We start from the raw sequence: 18,984 nt of genomic DNA on the forward strand, positions 1-18,984 counted from the left end.
GGTACCAAGAAAACACACCCTAAATATGAAAGCCAAGGGTCCGCTGAACAGTTTGATGCCCATTGTGCATAGGATCAGCACTGTATCTGGCATTTAGAGACCCCATAAGGACGTCAGTGCATAGAGATTGCCCCAGAGGTCTCTTTAGCTACTGAAAATTCAACAAGTTTACTGCATTTTCTGTGGGGTAAAAACACAAAAAAATACATTGACCCCCCAAAACCATATATTTTTGGAAAGTACACATTCGGGCGAATTCAAAATTGGTACCCATGTCTTTCTACTCCAAACTAGAGAGTCACAGTGCTTTCCCAAAATTGCTAGTTTTGGTGAAATACCTGAAAATCACATCAAATCTTCCACTTTCAAGCACCATATCTCCCACATAACATTAGGTACCAAGAAAACACACCCTAAATATGAAAGCCAAGGGTCCGCTGAACAGTTTGATGCCCATTGTGCATAGGATCAGCACTGTATCTGGCATTTAGAGACCCCATAAGGAAGTTAGTGCATAGAGATTGCCCCAGAGGTCTCTTTAGCTACTGAAAATTCAACACGTTTACTGCATTTTCGGTGGGGTAAAAACACAAAAATATACATTGACCCCCCAAAACCATATATTTTTGGAAAGTACACATTCGGGCGAATTAAAAATTGGTACCCATGTCTTTCTACTCCAAACTACAGAGTCGCAGTGCTTTCCCAAAATTGCTAGTTTTGGTGAAATACCTGAAAATCACATCAAATCTTCCACTTTCAAGCACCTTATCTCCCACATAACATTAGGTACAAAGAAAACACACCCTAAATATGAAAGCCAAGGGTCCACTGAACAGTTTGATGCCCATTGTGCATAGGATCACTGATGTATCTGGAATTTAGAGACCCCAAAAGGAAGTTAGTGCATACAAAGTGTATATACTGCAATATAAGCTACCAGCATGTGCATTATGCGGCATAAGACCCCCTAACAGTAAGGAGACTCTAGAAAACTATACATTTTCCAAAAGTACACAATCTGACAAAACAAAAATGGGTAAATACATCTTTCTACTGCAAACTACCAAACTACAAAGCTATGCTAAACAGAACGTTTTTTTTTACATTTCTGAAAATCCTCACAAAGCTTGCATTTTACCCCATTATGTACCCCCACATTTTGTACCGTATCAACATAAAACATTCTAAATATGAACACCAGGGGTCTACTGAACAGTTTGATGCCCTATATGCATAGATATACCAAACTATGTGGGGTACAGGGGCACCCAAGTAAAAATAGTGCATATGAATTTTCACATAAGACGCTCCAGCTCATGCAGTTTTTGCACCCAGTATGTGTATTATGTGCCATACGACCCCCTAACAGTTAGGAGACCATAGAAAACCATACATTTTCCGAAAGTACACATTCTGACAAAACAAAAATGGGCAAATACAACTTTCTACTGCAAACTACCAAACTACAAAGCTATGCTAAACAGAACGGTTTTTATGGCATTTCTGAAAATTGTCACAAAGCTTGCATGTTACCTCATTATGTACCCCCACATTTTGTAACATATCAACATAAAACTTTCTAAATATGAACGCCAGGGGCCTACTGAACAGGTTGATGCCCTATATGCATATATTGGCCAAACTGCGTGCCGTACAGGGGCACCCAAATAAAAATAGTGCATATGAATTTTCACATAAGACGCTCCGGCTCATGCAATTTTTGCACCCGGTATGTGTATTATGTGGCATAAGACCCCCTTACAGTACCGAGACCATAGAAAACCATACATTTTCCGAAAGTACACATTCTGACAAAACAAAAATGGGCAAATACAACTTTCTACTGCAAACTACCAAACTACAAAGCTATGCTAAACAGAACGGTTTTTATGACATTTCTGAAAATCGTCACAAAGCTTGCATTTTACCCCATTATGTACCCCCACATTTTGTAATGTATCAACATAAAACTTTCTAAATATGAACACCAGGGGCCTACTGAACAGTTTGATGCCCTATATGCATATATTGGCCAAACTGCGTGCCGTACAGGGGCACCCAAATAAAAATAGTACATATGAATTTTCACATAAGACACTCCAGCTCATGCAATTTTTGCACCTGGTATGTGTATTATGTGGCATAAGACCCCCTAACAGTACCGAGACCATAGAAAACCATACATTTTCCGAAAGTACACATTCTGACAAAACAAAAATGGGTAAATACAACTTTCTACTGCAAACTACCAAACTACAAAGCTATGCTAAACAGAACGGTTTTTATGACATTTCTGAAAATCGTCACAAAGCTTGCATTTTACCCCATTATGTACCCCCACATTTTGTAATGTATCAACATAAAACTTTCTAAATATGAACGCCAGGGGCCTACTGAACAGTTTGATGCCCTATATGCATATATTGGCCAAACTGCGTGCCGTACAGGGGCACCCAAATAAAAATAGTGCATATGAATTTTCACATAAGACGCTCCAGCTCATGCAATTTTTGCACCCGGTATGTGTATTATGTGGCATAAGACCCCCTAACAGTACCGAGACCATAGAAAACCATATATTTTCCGAAAGTACACATTCTGACAAAACAAAAATGGGCAAATACAACTTTCTACTGCAAACTACCAAACTACAAAGCTATGCTAAACAGAACGGTGTTTTATGGCATTTCTGAAAATTGTCACAAAGCTTGCATGTTACCTCATTATGTACCCCCACATTTTGTAACGTATCAACATAAAACTTTCTAAATATGAACTCCAGGGGCCTACTGAACAGTTTGATGCCCTATATGCATATATTGGCCAAACTGCATGCCGTACAGGGGCACCCAAATAAAAATAGTGCATATGAATTTTCACATTAGACGCTCCAGCTCATGAAATTTTTGCACCCGGTATGTGTATTATGTGGCATAAGACCCCCTAACAGTACCGAGACCATAGAAAACCATACATTTTCCGAAAGTATACATTCTGACAAAACAAAAATGGGCAAATACAACTTTCTACTGCAAACTACCAAACTACAAAGCTATGCTAAACAGAACGGTTTTTATGACATTTCTGAAAATCGTCACAAAGCTTGCATTTTACCCCATTATGTACCCCCACATTTTGTAATGTATCAACATAAAACTTTCTAAATATGAACGCCAGGGGCCTACTGAACAGTTTGATGCCCTATATGCATATATTGGCCAAACTGCGTGCCGTACAGGGGCACCCAAATAGAAATAGTGCATATGAATTTTCACATAAGACGCTCCAGCTCATGCAATTTTTGCACCCGGTATGTGTATTATGTGGCATAAGACCCCCTAACAGTATGAAGACCCTAGAAAACCATATATTTTCCGAAAGTACACATTCTGACAAAACAAAAATGGGCAAATACAACTTTCTACTGCAAACTACCAAACTACAAAGCTATGCTAAACAGAACGGTTTATGTGACATTTCTGAAAATTGTCACAAAGCTTGAATGTTGCCCCATTATGTACCCCCACATTTAGTAACGTACCAACATAAAACACTTTAAGTATGAACGCCAGGGGTCTACTGAACAGTTTGATGCCCAATATGCATAGATTTACCAAACTAAGTGGGGTACACAGGATGCCAAATTGAAATACAGCAGACAAAATATCCATGTGCAAAGACAAGTAATAAAGAACAATATGAAAAGCAACAAAATTGATAAAAATAAAGAAAAAATCACTAAAATCATTTTTTTTTTTGCCTAATAATATCTGCGGTCAAAATAACAGTTTGAGTATTCTGGCTTGGGCAAATAGGTTTTACAGACAAAGGTCAAGCGAACAACAACTATGCATAACTGAAAATGCAATAACATGGCTAAACATGCAATAAAATACCCCAAAATGCACCGAAATCACAGAAAATGTAGTAGAAACACCAAAATAATACACAAAAGGTATTGCGCAGTGCGGTTAGCGAATACACTATCCGCAATGGCAATAAAACATTTTTTTCAGGCAAGAATAAAAACGATGCGATAGAAAAAAAAAAAATTTTTACAAAAATACATAAGTGTGTAAGTGAGTGTGTACACATGGTAAAATGTGTTTTGTGTGCATGTGTGCAAGTAAGTGTGACTATGAATGTGTGTGTGCAAGTAAGTTTGAGTGTGAATGTGTGAAAACCACCCCAAAAATGCATGTTTGTGTGTGTAAGTGTGAGTATAAGTGTGTATTAGTGTAATAAGTGTGTGATTGTGTGTTTTTGTGTGTGTATGTGGCACTTACCTGGCAGAAGAATCTGGAAAGACACAGCAGAGGCAGCTGCACACAACGATCTGTGTGTAGGCGTGACAGGAAGCAGGGGGGCCAGAGGGGGAAGCTGCAGAAGGCAGAGGCACTGGAAGGGAAAACATCGTGGACTCCAGGTATTTCCCATGGGGCCCCTGGGCGATCGCACCCCAGGGGCCACTCATTCCCCACCTCTGACTATTGTCTGGAGGCTGGGGAACGAGCGGGGAGCGAAGAAGCGGCTTGAAAAGCCGCTTCTCCGCTCCCAAACCCGGAAGTGCCCCAGGACGTAGAATCTACGTTCTGTGGCACTTTGGTCCTTTAGTACCCAGGACGTAGATTCTACGTCCTGTGGCACTAAAAAGGATAAACATCCATCACTGTCTGTACATTTGTATATTTATTCTGTAGAATAGAGTAGAAAGGAGAGAAGGAAAAGAGGAAGGAAGGGTGAAGAAGAAAAAAAGAAGGGGAGAAGGGAACTTATTTGCATTATTAAATATGGCAATATGTCCCATCTAACATTCAATCCTTGTGGTTCACGAGTATTTAATGTAAAAATCCATTTTGCCTCCTGCCTTAAAAGTTTCTTTCATTTATCACCACCTCTACCCTGCATGATTGCCTTATCTATGCCCTAAATTCGTAGCATTGACACATCTCCTCCATTACAAATGGTACAAAATAAGGCCTATGATTGGCTATTTGGTAGCCTCTTTATGGACCAGCCGCCTACAAGAGGCTCTGTTTAGCAGTGTGTGTGGTTTTTATGCAACCGAAACTTGCCCACAAGCCAGAAATTCAAAAATAAGCACCTGCCACCGGGTGCAACATCTAAGGGGTTGGGGAGCAACATGTTGCCCCACAGTCACTGGTCGGAGATCGCTGTTTTAAAAAAAAAAGCAGAATTGTGTCTCTTCGGGTTCATGTATTTACTTACATTCTGCAATTTGCTCCAGTCAAAAATAAGGTAATGTGCAGAGCTAAGTGCTATCAGGTGCAAAGGCCTGAGCCTAAAGGTCCCCATATACTATAAGATCCGCTCGCTTGGCGATGTCGCCAAGCGAGTGGATCTTCACCCGATATCCCCACCTACGGGTGGGCGATATCGGGTAGCAAGTAGCTAAAAAAAAAAATAATCCGATCCGGATTACATTTGCGGCCATGGGGCAGTCGGTTTGGGGACCGCATCAATGAGCCGATGCGGTCCCCGATCCGACTGGATTTTCTAACCTGGCCGATCGAGATCTGGCCAATTTCAGGCCAGATATCGGTCGGCCAGGCCGCTCAGTTCTGCCCATACATGGGCCGATTAGCTGCCGAATCTGTCCAAGGGACCGATATTGGCAGCTACTCTCGGCCCGTGTATGGGGACCTTAAGGGCATAACGCACAGGGCAGGTTTCAAAGTTTAAAAAACATGGTACTTTTCACCCGGCCCCTGGAGAACAGTGAGAGAGTGAGAGAAATGAGTGGCACGCATCTTCACTACTTCCCCCAGGTGCATGATAACGTAAATTACCATTAGCATCTCTGTGATACTCACTCAATATATCTATAAGAACATGTACAACCATTCAGATCATGTGACCTTGAGAAAGATGCCAATGGGGACCAAAATGTTAGGTTAGCTGTAGGGATGCACTGATTCTAGGATTCGGTTCAGTATTCGGCCAGGATTCAGCCTTTTCTGGCAGGATTTGGATTTGGCTGAATCACATGATTTTTGTCATTTTAAAGAATTACATTGTGAAAGTGGTCCTTTGTGTGTACCTGATCGCTTACCTGCGGTTTTTAAAAATACGGCTTCTGTCATGAGTATTGCAGTTCTAAACATACCTTCCATCTCCCTTAGTCGCGGCCAACATCTTCATGTGAATGACGTCACAAACATGGCGCCCACAAACAAAATGCGCGTTTGTGCCTCCCCCTGGACACATGCCTATATATGAAGCTTGTGCACTAGACTGTAGGAGACAGGAGCTGCAGTAAAATACGGCTCAAGGCAGGACTCGGTAATAAGGACTTGCCGATCGGTGACAACCATACTATGGTGCTGCCATTACGCTCCTAAAGTTATGTAATGCGCATGCACTGCCAGATTCTTCCCCATTCCACACATAACTGCTGGTCTTAGTCTTGACAAAAACGAGATGCATTGTGGGTATTTTGGATACTTGAGATAGCGGTTTTACAGAAATTGCAGGGACTGAACTGAAAACAGGCTTCATACAGAGTGTAATGGCAAGGGCAGATGGCATTACTATAGGTTTGGCTTTATAAACATAAAGAACTCATACCCTTTCCTTGTCCTTTCCACGGAAGAGAAAAAAAATTTAAGCCGTGTGTGCGGCTAAAATTAGGATTCTGTTCGGGATTTGGCTGAATCCCTTACGGTGGATTCCGGGGTTCAGCCGAACCCGAAAAACTGGATTCCATGCATCCCTAGTTACCTGTATGTGTCCTCTCTTATAAATACACTTGAAGGAATATAACTTGCTGCTCTCAAAATGTAAAAGACAATTTACAAAGTGGTGCTACTTATATCTCTATAGGAAAACACTGACATTTTGTCACACAGATCCTTGGCCTTCATGCAGTTTTCATCTAGCTGTTACTCCCACCATTTGATTTTGTAGGAACAAGGTTTTTGAACTGTTTACATAATTCAGCTTACATAATTCAGATTTAAGTCAGACATACATTCCAAAGTGCAGTTTCAATCGTGAAAAAGGAAAGATATAATATTTATTTTTTGTAACTTTCTACATTTTTATTAGTTCTATGAAACAAACAAAAATTGTAATTGCAGCATTATTATCCATTCTTTTAACGTCATTGTCATGTCACAGTGTCAGACAAGTTACACAACTGTGAGTGAGTAGAGCGGCTTACATTGAAAATAAACAAGCATGTATACAAATATATATATATATATATATACAGTGGAGGAAATAATTATTTGACCCCTCACTGATTTTGTAAGTTTGTCCAATGACAAAGAAATGAAAAGTCTCAGAACAGTATCATTTCAATGGTAGGTTTATTTTAACAGTGGCAGATAGCACATCAAAAGGAAAATCGAAAAAATAACTTTAAATAAAAGATAGCAACTGATTTGCATTTCATTGAGTGAAATAAGTTTTTGAACCCTCTAACAAAAAAAGACTTAATACTTAGTGGAAAAACCCTTGTTTGCAAGCACAGAGGTCAAACGTTTCTTGTAATTGATGACCAAGTTTGCGCACATTTTAGGAGGAATGTTGGTCCACTCCTCTTTGCAGATCATCTCTAAATCCCTAAGGTTTCGAGGCTGTCTCAGTGCAACTCTGAGCTTGAGCTCCCTCCATAGGTTTTCTATTGGATTAAGGTCTGGAGACTGACTAGGCCACTCCATGACCTTAATGTGCTTCTTCTTGAGCCACTCCTTTGTTGCCTTTGCTGTATGTTTTGGGTCATTGTCGTGCTGGAACACCCATCCACAACCCATTTTCAGTTTCCTGGCAGAGGGAAGGAGGTTGTCGTTCAGGATTTCACGATACATGGCTCCGTCCATTTTCCCGTTAATGAGAATAAGTTGTCCTGTGCCCTTAGCAGAAAAACAACCCCAAAGCAAAATGTTTCCACCCCCATGCTTGACGGTGGGGACGGTGTTTTGGGGGTCATAGGCAGCATTTTTCTTCCTCCAAACACAGCGAGTTGAGTTAATGCCAAAGAGCTCTATTTTGGTCTCATCAGACCACAGCACCTTCTCCCAGTCACTCACAGAATCATTCAGGTGTTCATTGGCAAACTTCAGACGGGCCTGCACATGTGCCTTCTTGAGCAGGGGGACCTTGCGAGCCCTGCAGGATTTTAATCCATTGCGGTGTAATGTGTTTCCAATGGTTTTCTTGGTGACTGTGGTCCCTGCTAATTTGAGGTCATTAACTAACTCCTCCCGTGTAGTTCTAGGATGCTTTTTCACCTTTCTCAGAATCATTGACACCCCACGAGGTGAGATCTTGCGTGGAGCCCCAGAGCGAGGTCGATTGATGGTCATTTTGTGCTCCTTCTATTTTCGAACAATCGCACCAACAGTTGTCACCTTCTCTCCCAGCTTCTTGCTAATGGTTTTGTAGCCCATTCCAGCCTTGTGCAGGTCTACAATTTTGTCTCTGACATCCTTGGACAGCTCTTTGGTCTTTCCCATGTTGGAGAGTTTGGAGTCTGCTTGATTGATTGATTCTGTGGACAGGTGTCTTTTATACAGGTGACTAGTTAAAGGTGTCCTTAATGAGGTTGACTAATTGAGTAGAAGTGTCTAACCACTCTGTGGGAGCCAGAACTCTTAATGGTTGGTAGGGGTTCAAAAACTTATTTCACTCAATGAAATGCAAATCAGTTGCTATCTTTTATTTAAAGTTATTTTTTCGATTTTCCTTTTGATGTGCTATCTGCCACTGTTAAAATAAACCTACCATTGAAATGATACTGTTCTGAGACTTTTCATTTCTTTGTCATTGGACAAACTTACAAAATCAGTGAGGGGTCAAATAATTATTTCCTCCACTGTATATATATATATATATATATATATATATATATATATATATATATATAGAGAGAGAGAGAGAGAGAGAGAGAGAGAGAGAGAGAGAGAGATTGCAGTACAATCTAAGGGGGTTACTAAAACTCTTACTTCTTTTGAATTTTTATTTTAAAGAAATCATGATAAAGAAACTAATTTCCTGTGTGAGAGATGCAGTAAATAAGATTATTGTTTGGTGTATTTTCCACCAGTATTAAAGGTGGTGTACAAATAGAACCAGGGTAAATGCCTGGTTTTGCAGTAAGTAGCGCTGTTTTCATGTTAGTGGCTTAGAAAAAGCCGGATAAATGAGTTCTGGGAGTTAGATAGTTACATAGGGTTGAAAAAAGACCAGAGTCCATCAAGTTTAACCCTTCCAAGTAAACCCAGCACACACAACCTATACTTACCTATCTATACACATACATAATCTATATACTGTATACAACCACTAATACTAACTGTAGATATTAGTATCACAATAGCCTTGGATACTATGCTTGGTCAAGAATGAATGGAGTGAGAGTAGGAAAGACCTTCCATTCCGAACTTTTCAGTGGCCCAGCGGTAGGGAGCTGCCTGATTAGGCTTCAGGTGAGCAGCAAATAAAAGGGCTGTGGGATTACACAGTAGTTGGGTGTTAAATAGAGAGTTGGCGGTTGGTGTAGACTCAGAGAGAGGGGTTCACTCTCAGAGCAGGGCAGGAAGGCTGCCGGCCTGTGTTAGGAACTCCCAGAGGGCTGAGTGAGTAGCCCAGAGTGTTCATGAGTGTGAGAGTCACCCCAAGCCTTTGGGGACGGTGAGAAGCCCCAGGAAAAGCTTCCAGTGTGTGAGAATTTCCCTAGAAGGTGAGAGCCCTGAAGAAGGGACAAATCATAACCGTGTTTGATGAACTGTTCATGAACTGACTGTTATGTTTATGTTGCGAGGAGTGTGCCCCAAATAAACGTATGTTTTTGAGAGAAAAACGTGTCACATGCGGTGTCTGTGTCTCTTATGCTCCTGATCCTCTGCTTACCTGCCTACAATAGCTAATTCCCCCCAAAGTATGTGTACAGACAGACAGCATGTCATACTTGTCCTTTATTAAAAGATCAAGTGAAAAAGTCACGAAAACCACAATTTTTTTGACTTTCCGCATTATGACCACAATTTTTTTTGAAAACCACGAGGAAAGATCTTCCAGTTGTAAAAAGGACATCTGCCCCTGACTTCTACATGATCTCGAAAGGTTTCAGCTGGAATGTTTTTTGTTCGTTTATTGTCGCAGTTTTGCCGCATAATAATTCCCCAAAATGTTGCGCTTCTTTTCTGCGACAAGTTTGGGTTTTTGGTGAAAAAAAGTTTAGTAAATGCCCCCTCAAGAGTAGTTATTCTGGATTGTCTACGTTATTCAGGGTAAAACCTGTTGAAAAAATGGATCACACAGAACAGAATCAGAACAAATACCAACAACTGCATATTTTTAAGATGGACCCTGGTGTGTTGGAAAAAACAGAATGTTCAGAAATTAATTCTTTCTAAGAAAGTCTGGCATTCTCACCTGAACTCAGCAGAATGGAGACGGAGACTTGGAAGGCAGAATAGAAAAGTAGTTAGAAATCCACAGAAAAAGTAAAACACTGAGCCAATGGCCTGGTTGCTACTAGTAGTGTATCTTTCAAATGTTCAAAGCAGCAAGTTACAAGCTGTAGTAAAGGCTCATAACTCACTGCAGTTTTGATGCAGCTTATACTTTCCCTGCCAGTTCCCTTTGTACCAGTTCAATAGCAGCCAAGATGCCTGCCCAGATTTTGCCCGAATGAAGTAATTCTCCCAATGAATGGAGATGATGCTCTGCAGCTGAGTTTAAACCCAGTACAGTTTGTCATTGGAATACCATAGAGAGAATTATACTGCTGAAAGAGTAACAGACTTTATAGGTGTCTCTATTACAAGCATTTTGTAGTATAGATGAGCTTCTTGCATAAGAATGCAAAGCATTGCCTAAAGCAGGGGTCCTCAAACTGTGGGCCGGATGCTACCCCCCGCGGCCATTTACCTAGCCCCCCACCCCCGCGGGCCGTAGTTTGAAGCATAAATAAATGAGTTGCAGTCAGTCTCCTCCGTCTACTACTGTGTCGGTGTTCTGCTCTGCCCAGCGCATCACCATGTAACGAGGAGACTGACTGAACCATCAATGCGTTACGCGCCGACGCGCTGGGGAAGAGCAGAACACAGACATTCACTGAATCCCGCATCCTTTTATTAATAGTAGTGTACAATACTTTAACGAATTCTATCTTGTACTGCATTTTTCCTTGGACCCCACACTAGTGATCATGGGACTATGATGCAATGTGAGAGGTGTGGCACCCACTTATTTGAAGCCCAGCAACGGATTGGAGGGGTGATGTAACAGTTGGCTGTTCTTTAGCTGAAATGTAGGTGTCCAAATTATTATAGCCATTCTCTGCTCTTCATTGTAAATATGAACGCCAGGGGCCTACTGACCAGTTTGGTGCCCAATATGCATAGATATACCAAACTATGTGGGGTACAGAGGCACCCAAATGAAAATAATGCAGATGAATTTTCAGGTCTGACGCTCTGGCCACTGCAATATAATCTCCCCGCATGTGTATTATGTGCCATAAGACCCCCTAACAGTACGGAGACCCTAGAAAACCATATATTTTCTGAAAGTACACATTCTAACAAAAATAAAAATGGGTAAATATATCTTTCTACTGCAAACTACTTAACTACAAAGCTAAGCTAAACATAAGGGTTTTTATGAAATTTCTGAAAATCGCTACAAAGCTTAAATTTTACCTCATTATGTACCCCACATTTAGTAACGTACCAACGTAAAACTCTCTAAATATTAGCTCCAGGGTTCTACTAAAAAGTTCAATGCCCAATATGCACAGATTTACCAAACTATGTGGGGTACAGAGGCACCCAAATAAATATATAGAAGAAAAAATTTCCATGGGCAAAGACAAGTAACAAAGAACAATGCGAAAAGCAATAAAATTGCTAAAATCCCCAAAAACCACTAAAATCAATGGTTTTTCTTTTCGCCTAGTGTACTCTGCAGTCAGAGTATTTTGGCTTCGGCAAATTAGAACAACACATATGCAGGACTGAAAATGCAATAAAAAGGCTAAAATGCAATAAAATGAATACAAAAGCACCAAAATCACAGAAAATTTAATAAAAGCACCGAAACATACAAAAAGTATTGCGCAGCCAAAAACAACCAATGCAATACAAAAAAAATTGTGTGTGCGTGTGTACACTCGCCAAAATGGGCGTTGTGTGCGTGTGCAAAAGGACAGGGCCGAAACCCAATATTAGACAGTGGTGATCTTTGGCCTTTGGGCAGCACTGCATTAAAATAGAGCCAGTGATTCTTTATTGGAAATGGAAATGGGCTCAGAAATACTTCCAAAAAGCATTGTCTGGGAAGTCAGTTACTCATTTATCCACAAATGTAAATGAAAACTCTCCCATGCAATGAAGCAACTGTTTATAAACATGATCCAGAAACACTGCCACCTTCTCTGGGCCCGAGCTCATTTAAGGACTGAGGCAAAGTAGGAAACTGTCCTGTGGTCTGACCAATCAAATCTGAATGAGGAGAAGGGCCATCTGTTTTGTTATCAGCACACAATACAAATGGCAGCTTCCATGATGGAATGGGGAGCTTGCACACGTGGGAAGGCGCCATTAATGCTGGACCATATATACAGGTATTGGCGCAACACCTGCTGCCATTCAAATGGCATCTTTCTCAGGGAAGGCCGTGCCTATTTCAGCAAGACTATGCCAAACCCCATTCTGCATGTATTACACTAGCATGGCTCCATAGTAAAAGAGTCTGTCCCCCTTTGAAAACATTTGGTGAATTAGGAAAGAAAACATGGCAACCGAGACCCCGAACTGCTGAGCAGCTGAAACCCTACATTGGGGGAAGAATGGGACCACTTTTCACTTTTAAAATGTCAGAAATCAGTTGCCAAACGGTTGTTAAAATAAGAACTGGTGCAACCCAGTGGGAAATATGCCCCATGCCCAACCTTTTTATTGCCGGCGTCAAAATTAAAACTAACATATATTTTACACAAAGCAATAAAATCTGTAGTATTTTGTAATTAAAATATAGGGGTTAAATCACTTGCAAATCACCCCATCCTCTTTTTATTTACATTCTACAGAGTGATCCCAACAAGATACATTTACAAAGGGCATTTTTACTACTATTCACTACTATATATATATTTATTTAGCAAATCTGTACGATTGCATAATATTTATATAATCATCACTACATATTGTACATATATGTAAATGTATTTGTATAATGAATTTTAAGACAATTTAAAAATATCTTGCTACTCTAATGAGATGTCAGTTGTTTTAGGGGGTGCAAACAATTTGCCCAAAGTGTTGTGTCATGTGACACAGAAATGATGACATCACAATGCCCAAGAAGGGTTAATAAACCTCACGGCTGCATGTGTATCAGTCTGCATTAAGACACAGCGACTGGCAGAGGTGAGTGGATTTTAGAAAAGTTTAAAATGTATTTTTCTTGTTAGTTAATATGATTTATACAATAATTTAGCAGATCTATAAATGGAAATCCTTGTATAATTGTGGCAATAAAGAATTTAAACCTTTCCTTGATACTATAATGTGACATGATTATACATCAATCTCTTTTTAATGTTTTGATTGTCACATTTGTGTTTATATATATAATTATACTTCGTTGCACACTGGAGGTTTAAATCATTCGTCAAATTTCTCTAGAATCATCATTAGAAACCAATATGTGCATGACAATACTATGACATTCCAACACATTAGTCCTTATAGAGGTTACACACACTTTGCGCCCAACTGTTTAGTCACATGACATGGCATTATGACATCACAATGCCCAGGAAGGGTTGCTAACCATCCCAGCTGCATGTGTATCAGTCTGCATTAAGACACAGCGACTGGCAGAGGTGAGTGGATTTTAGAAAACTTCCATTAAAAGTATTTTTGATTTATTGATTAGTAAGTTTGTTTTACAAATCAATTTAGCTGAACCTCTATATACTGGGAGAGTTGAGCAACAGTTGTAGGAAAGTTTTGCTCCAGAACTGATTATCCTATATATTACTCATTGCAAACTAGGCTATTCGTTTCCAAATAAAGTTTTATAGTTTTATAAACTAGTAAGATTTACTAACAGTTTAAGAAATGTGCAAAAATGTGTAACTTCCATATCAAGCAACAACAGTGCAAAGCAGGAGTAGAAAGGATTGTAGGGTTTATACTTAGGGCAAATCCCACTGCTTCCCAATAAACTGAATAATTAGCACATTCATTAATTCAACTATTTGCTTATTATAATAGAGTCGCATTAGCTGTTTCAATTGGGATCTGTTTACTGAATTATTGGACTTTAAAGCAGTGCAATAATTGGTTATTGGGCCCCGCAGCAGGATCATTGGGCCCCTAAACACATACAATTTCAGTAACTTGTGGAAAAACTTACGTAACCCTGGGCCGGAGCTCCTATTCACTAAAAGTACCCCAGTACGGGGTTTTATCCTTCTATCCAGGGTCTATCTGCTCACATCCCCGATCCTCTGCACCGTCCTATATAGAGCGCATGTACAGTAAAGTATAAATCTAAAGTGCATACAGTATATGATCCCAAAAACCCTACTCAGTTATACACATTTTGCAAGCAGTTTTGACATTCTATTCGCATTTAGTGAATGGCGCAGATGAGAAGTGGGATGTAATATGATTGTTTATCATTAATACGCTGATAATATTTGATGTTGTTGGTACATAGGGATGCGGCAAACTTTTGTGCATAGTTGTTATTGCTACATTACACTAACAAGGATGGGAATTGGTAGTTTTTTGTAGATCTTTCTTTCATAATAATAATATAAATATAAATTATATATATGATCATTTTTATTTCTCCCTTTAGGTTTAGGGTAAACCATGGCCTCTGCTGGAAACTTTTCTTTTATAAAACATATTCCTTTTACTTTAACAAAATTCTTTAAGAGAACAAAAAACAAAGATGAAAAGAAGAAGATACAAACACATTGTGGCTGTTTTTCTGCTTTTAAGAGACTAGTAGGAAAGAAGAAAAAGACCAGCAGTGCTGAGTCTGAAAATATGCCACAACCTTGTATGTGTGAAGAAGAGGTCAAGTATACCTCAACCACTTGCATACAAGAAGAGGAGAAAATTGAGGCCCCTATTCCTTGCAAAGTAGAGCTAGAAATATGCCTTAACTCCATCTGTATACAAGAAGAGGAGAAAATTAAGGCCCCCATTACTTGCCAATCAGAGCAAGAAATATGCGATAACTCCATCTGTATACAAGAAGAGGAGAAAATGGAGGCCCCTATTTCTTGCCAATCAGAGCAAGAAATAGGCAATAATTCCACCTGTATACAAGAAGAGAAAACCGAGACATCCATTCCTTGCCAAGCAGAGCAAGTAGTCAGCAATGACTCTATCTGCATAAAGGAGGAACAGAAATGTGATCCCTCCAAAAAGGTGGCAAAGAAACGAAAGAAAAAGAAAAAACAGACCAAAATGGTTGAACCAGAAAAAAATACACAACCGTGCTCCAATGAAGAAGAGGGAAACAAAATCTCAACAGAGTGCATAATAAAGGAAGAAACAAATGAGGTATCCCCTTCATTCGAAGCAGAGCAAAATAGAAGCGATAGCTCCACCCCTTATACAAAGGAAGAACAGGAAGCCAAACCTGACTTCCCTTCCTGTACAAATGAGAAAAATAATAATGAGCCCTCCACTATGTGTTTAATGGAGGTAAATACCAAAAAGAAAAAGAAGCGGAAGAAAAAGCAAACACAGAACACTAAGGTGGAAACAGATGTAAAACATGAGGCGTCCAATCTCAGAAAGGGAGAAGAGAAAAAATGTGCCTCTACCACCTCCACCAAAGTGCAAGAGACAAACCAGAATTGTCCAAAGAAACAAGAGACAAACCAGAATTGTCCAAAGAAACAAGAGACAAACCAGAATTGTCCAAAGAAACAAGAGACAAACCAGAATTGTCCAAAGAAACAAGAGACAAACCAGAATTGTCCAAAGAAACAAGAGACAAACCAGAATTGTCCAAAGAAACAAGAGACAAACCAGAATTGTCCAAAGAAGCAAGAGACAAACCAGGGTTCTACTTTGTGCCAAAAGGCAGAAAAGCCCAGGAACAATAACTGGATCCCTGAACTCAATCTAACACAACAGCATAAAATGGAACTGAAGAGTAATGCCTGGCTGGATGATATTATAATTGATGCAGCTCAGAACCTGCTGCAAAAGCAGTTTGGTTGTGAGGGGCTTCAGTCCTGCATCTTTTCTCAGCTGGAATTTAGTCCTGTATATGGACCTTCTGTACAGATACATTATGATAGCCAGAGACACCACTGGTTAACAAGCTGCTTTAAAGCAAAGCAAGTAGAGATTGCGGACAGTATAAAAACACGAGTACTGCCCCACAATATTAGACAACAGATACAGTATTGTTATCGGGAACTGGTGAGAGATCCAGCAAGTACAATAAAAGTACTTGATGTTGATCAACAACCAAACGGATATGACTGTGGTGTTTATGCGATTGCCAACGCATACGAGTTCCTGTCCAATGGAAACCCCATCTGCAAGTACAATAACAAAGAAATGAGAAGCCACCTCATTCGTTGTTTAGAGAGTGGCGAGATTTCTGCATTTCCTAAACGTTCATGAATGCCAGTAGCGAGACTGAATAAAAGTAATTCCATGGGAAGGCCAGCCAATCAATATATTCAATAACGGCTGGTGCAAACACTAACTGGCGAAACGGCAGTAGAATCAACTTCAAGCATGATCCACCGATGATTCCTCAGTGTAGGAATAAGGATGAATATTACTAATAATAAATGAACAAATAATAATTTGTAATATATAAAACTTTAGAAATCATTCCCTTTCCCCCCCCCCCATTCCTTTCTGTACCCCTACCTATCCCATGTTAAAATGATAAATAAAGAATATATGAAAAAAAAAAAAACTTTAGAAATCCTTGTCTTTTTTTGATTATTCCTACTGTATTTGGTAGTGGTCAGAGTGTAACCAAAGTGGGCCCCAAACACTTGGTTTTGAGGTTAGAGTGCTCACATATAGACCCATACTGACCTATCCACTCACATACAGACCCATACTGACCTATCTATCCACTCCCATACAGACCCATACTGACCTATCTATCCACTCCCATACAGACCCATACTGACCTATCTATCCACTCACATACAGACCCACACTGACCTATCTATCTACTCACATACAGACCCATACTGACCTATCTATCCACTCCCATACAGACCCATACTGACCTATCTATCCACTCACATACAGACCCACACTGACCTATCTATCCACTCACATACAGACCCACACTGACCTATCTATCCACTCACATACAGACCCACACTGACCTATCTATCCACTCACATACAGACCCATACTGACCTATCTATCCACTCACATACAGACCCATACTGACCTATCTATCCACTCACATACAGACCCATACTGACCTATCTATCCACTCCCATACAGACCCATACTGACCTATCTATCCACTCACATACAGACCCATACTGACCTATCTATCCACTCCCATACAGACCCATACTGACCTATCTATCCACTCACATACAGACCCACACTGACCTATCTATCCACTCACATACAGACCCACACTGACCTATCTATCCACTCACATACAGACCCACACTGACCTATCTATCCACTCACATACAGACCCATACTGACCTATCTATCCACTCACATACAGACCCATACTGACCTATCTATCCACTCACATACAGACCCATACTGACCTATCTATCCACTCACATACAGACCCATACTGACCTATCTATCCACTCACATACAGACCCATACTGACCTATATATACACTCACATACACAAACCAAACATCAATACTAACTGTAGATTTTAGTATCCCAATAGCCTTGGATACTATGCTTGTTCGAGAACTCATCCAGGCCCCTCTTATAGGCATTAACATAATCTGCCATCACAACATCACTGGGAAGGGCATTCCCCAACCTCACTGCCCTCACTGTGAAAAACCACCTACGCTGCTTCAAATGAAAGTTCCTCTAATCTAAAGGGGGGGCTTCTGGTGCGTAGATCATTTTTATAATTAAAGGAACCCCCCTATCTGCCTCGAATCCCCTCTAATGTACTTGTACAGAGTAATCATGTCCCCTCGCAAGCGCCTTTTTTCCAGAGAAAACAACCCCAACCCCGACAGTCTAACCTCATAGCTTAAATCTTCCATCCCCTTTACCAGTTTAGTTGCAGTCTCTGCACTCTCTCCAGCTCATTAATATCCTTCTTAAGGACTGGAGCCCAAAACTGCACTGCATACTCAAGGTGAGGCCTTACCAGAGACCTATAAAGAGGCAAAATTATGATTTCAACCCTTGAGTCAATGTTCTTTTTTTATTCTTTATTTGCTTTAGTAGCCAAAGAATGACACCACCTGGAATTAGACAACTTGTTATCTACAAAAATCCCCAGATCCTCAAATAAGGTTCCCTTAATGCACGGGACCAGGTAAAAAAAAAAATATATTGCGCAGGACTGTGCTGCCATCTTATTTATCTATCCCAAGAGATCCTCGCGCACACCTAAACTTGTGCATGGGCAGTAGTCTAAGTCCAAGATTTAACCGTTACTGCACATATGCTCGTCTGGGCATAATATGACATATTTTTCCAGGAACGAGGTCGGGGTCAGACTGGGTGTTGCAGGGCCAAACGGGGCTCCCGCCCCAGGGGCCCTGCAGGTGCCCCCTAACCCCCCCCCGCAGGGTCCCCCACCCGACATCCTCCCCGAGCGCACATAAATTTAACATGTCAGGGGAGGAATAGTCGGAAAGAGGGTGGGCCGGCAAGGGTCAGGTCTGGGCTGCCGGGGGCCCACTAGGACCGGGGCCCACCGGGATTTTTCCTGGTGTCCCGGCGGCCCAGTCCAACCCTGAACAAGGTCCAAGGTCCTTATCCTTAAATA

Source organism: Xenopus tropicalis, chromosome 8 (assembly GCF_000004195.4).
Source record: "Xenopus tropicalis strain Nigerian chromosome 8, UCB_Xtro_10.0, whole genome shotgun sequence".
Classification (NCBI taxonomy): domain Eukaryota; kingdom Metazoa; phylum Chordata; class Amphibia; order Anura; family Pipidae; genus Xenopus; species Xenopus tropicalis.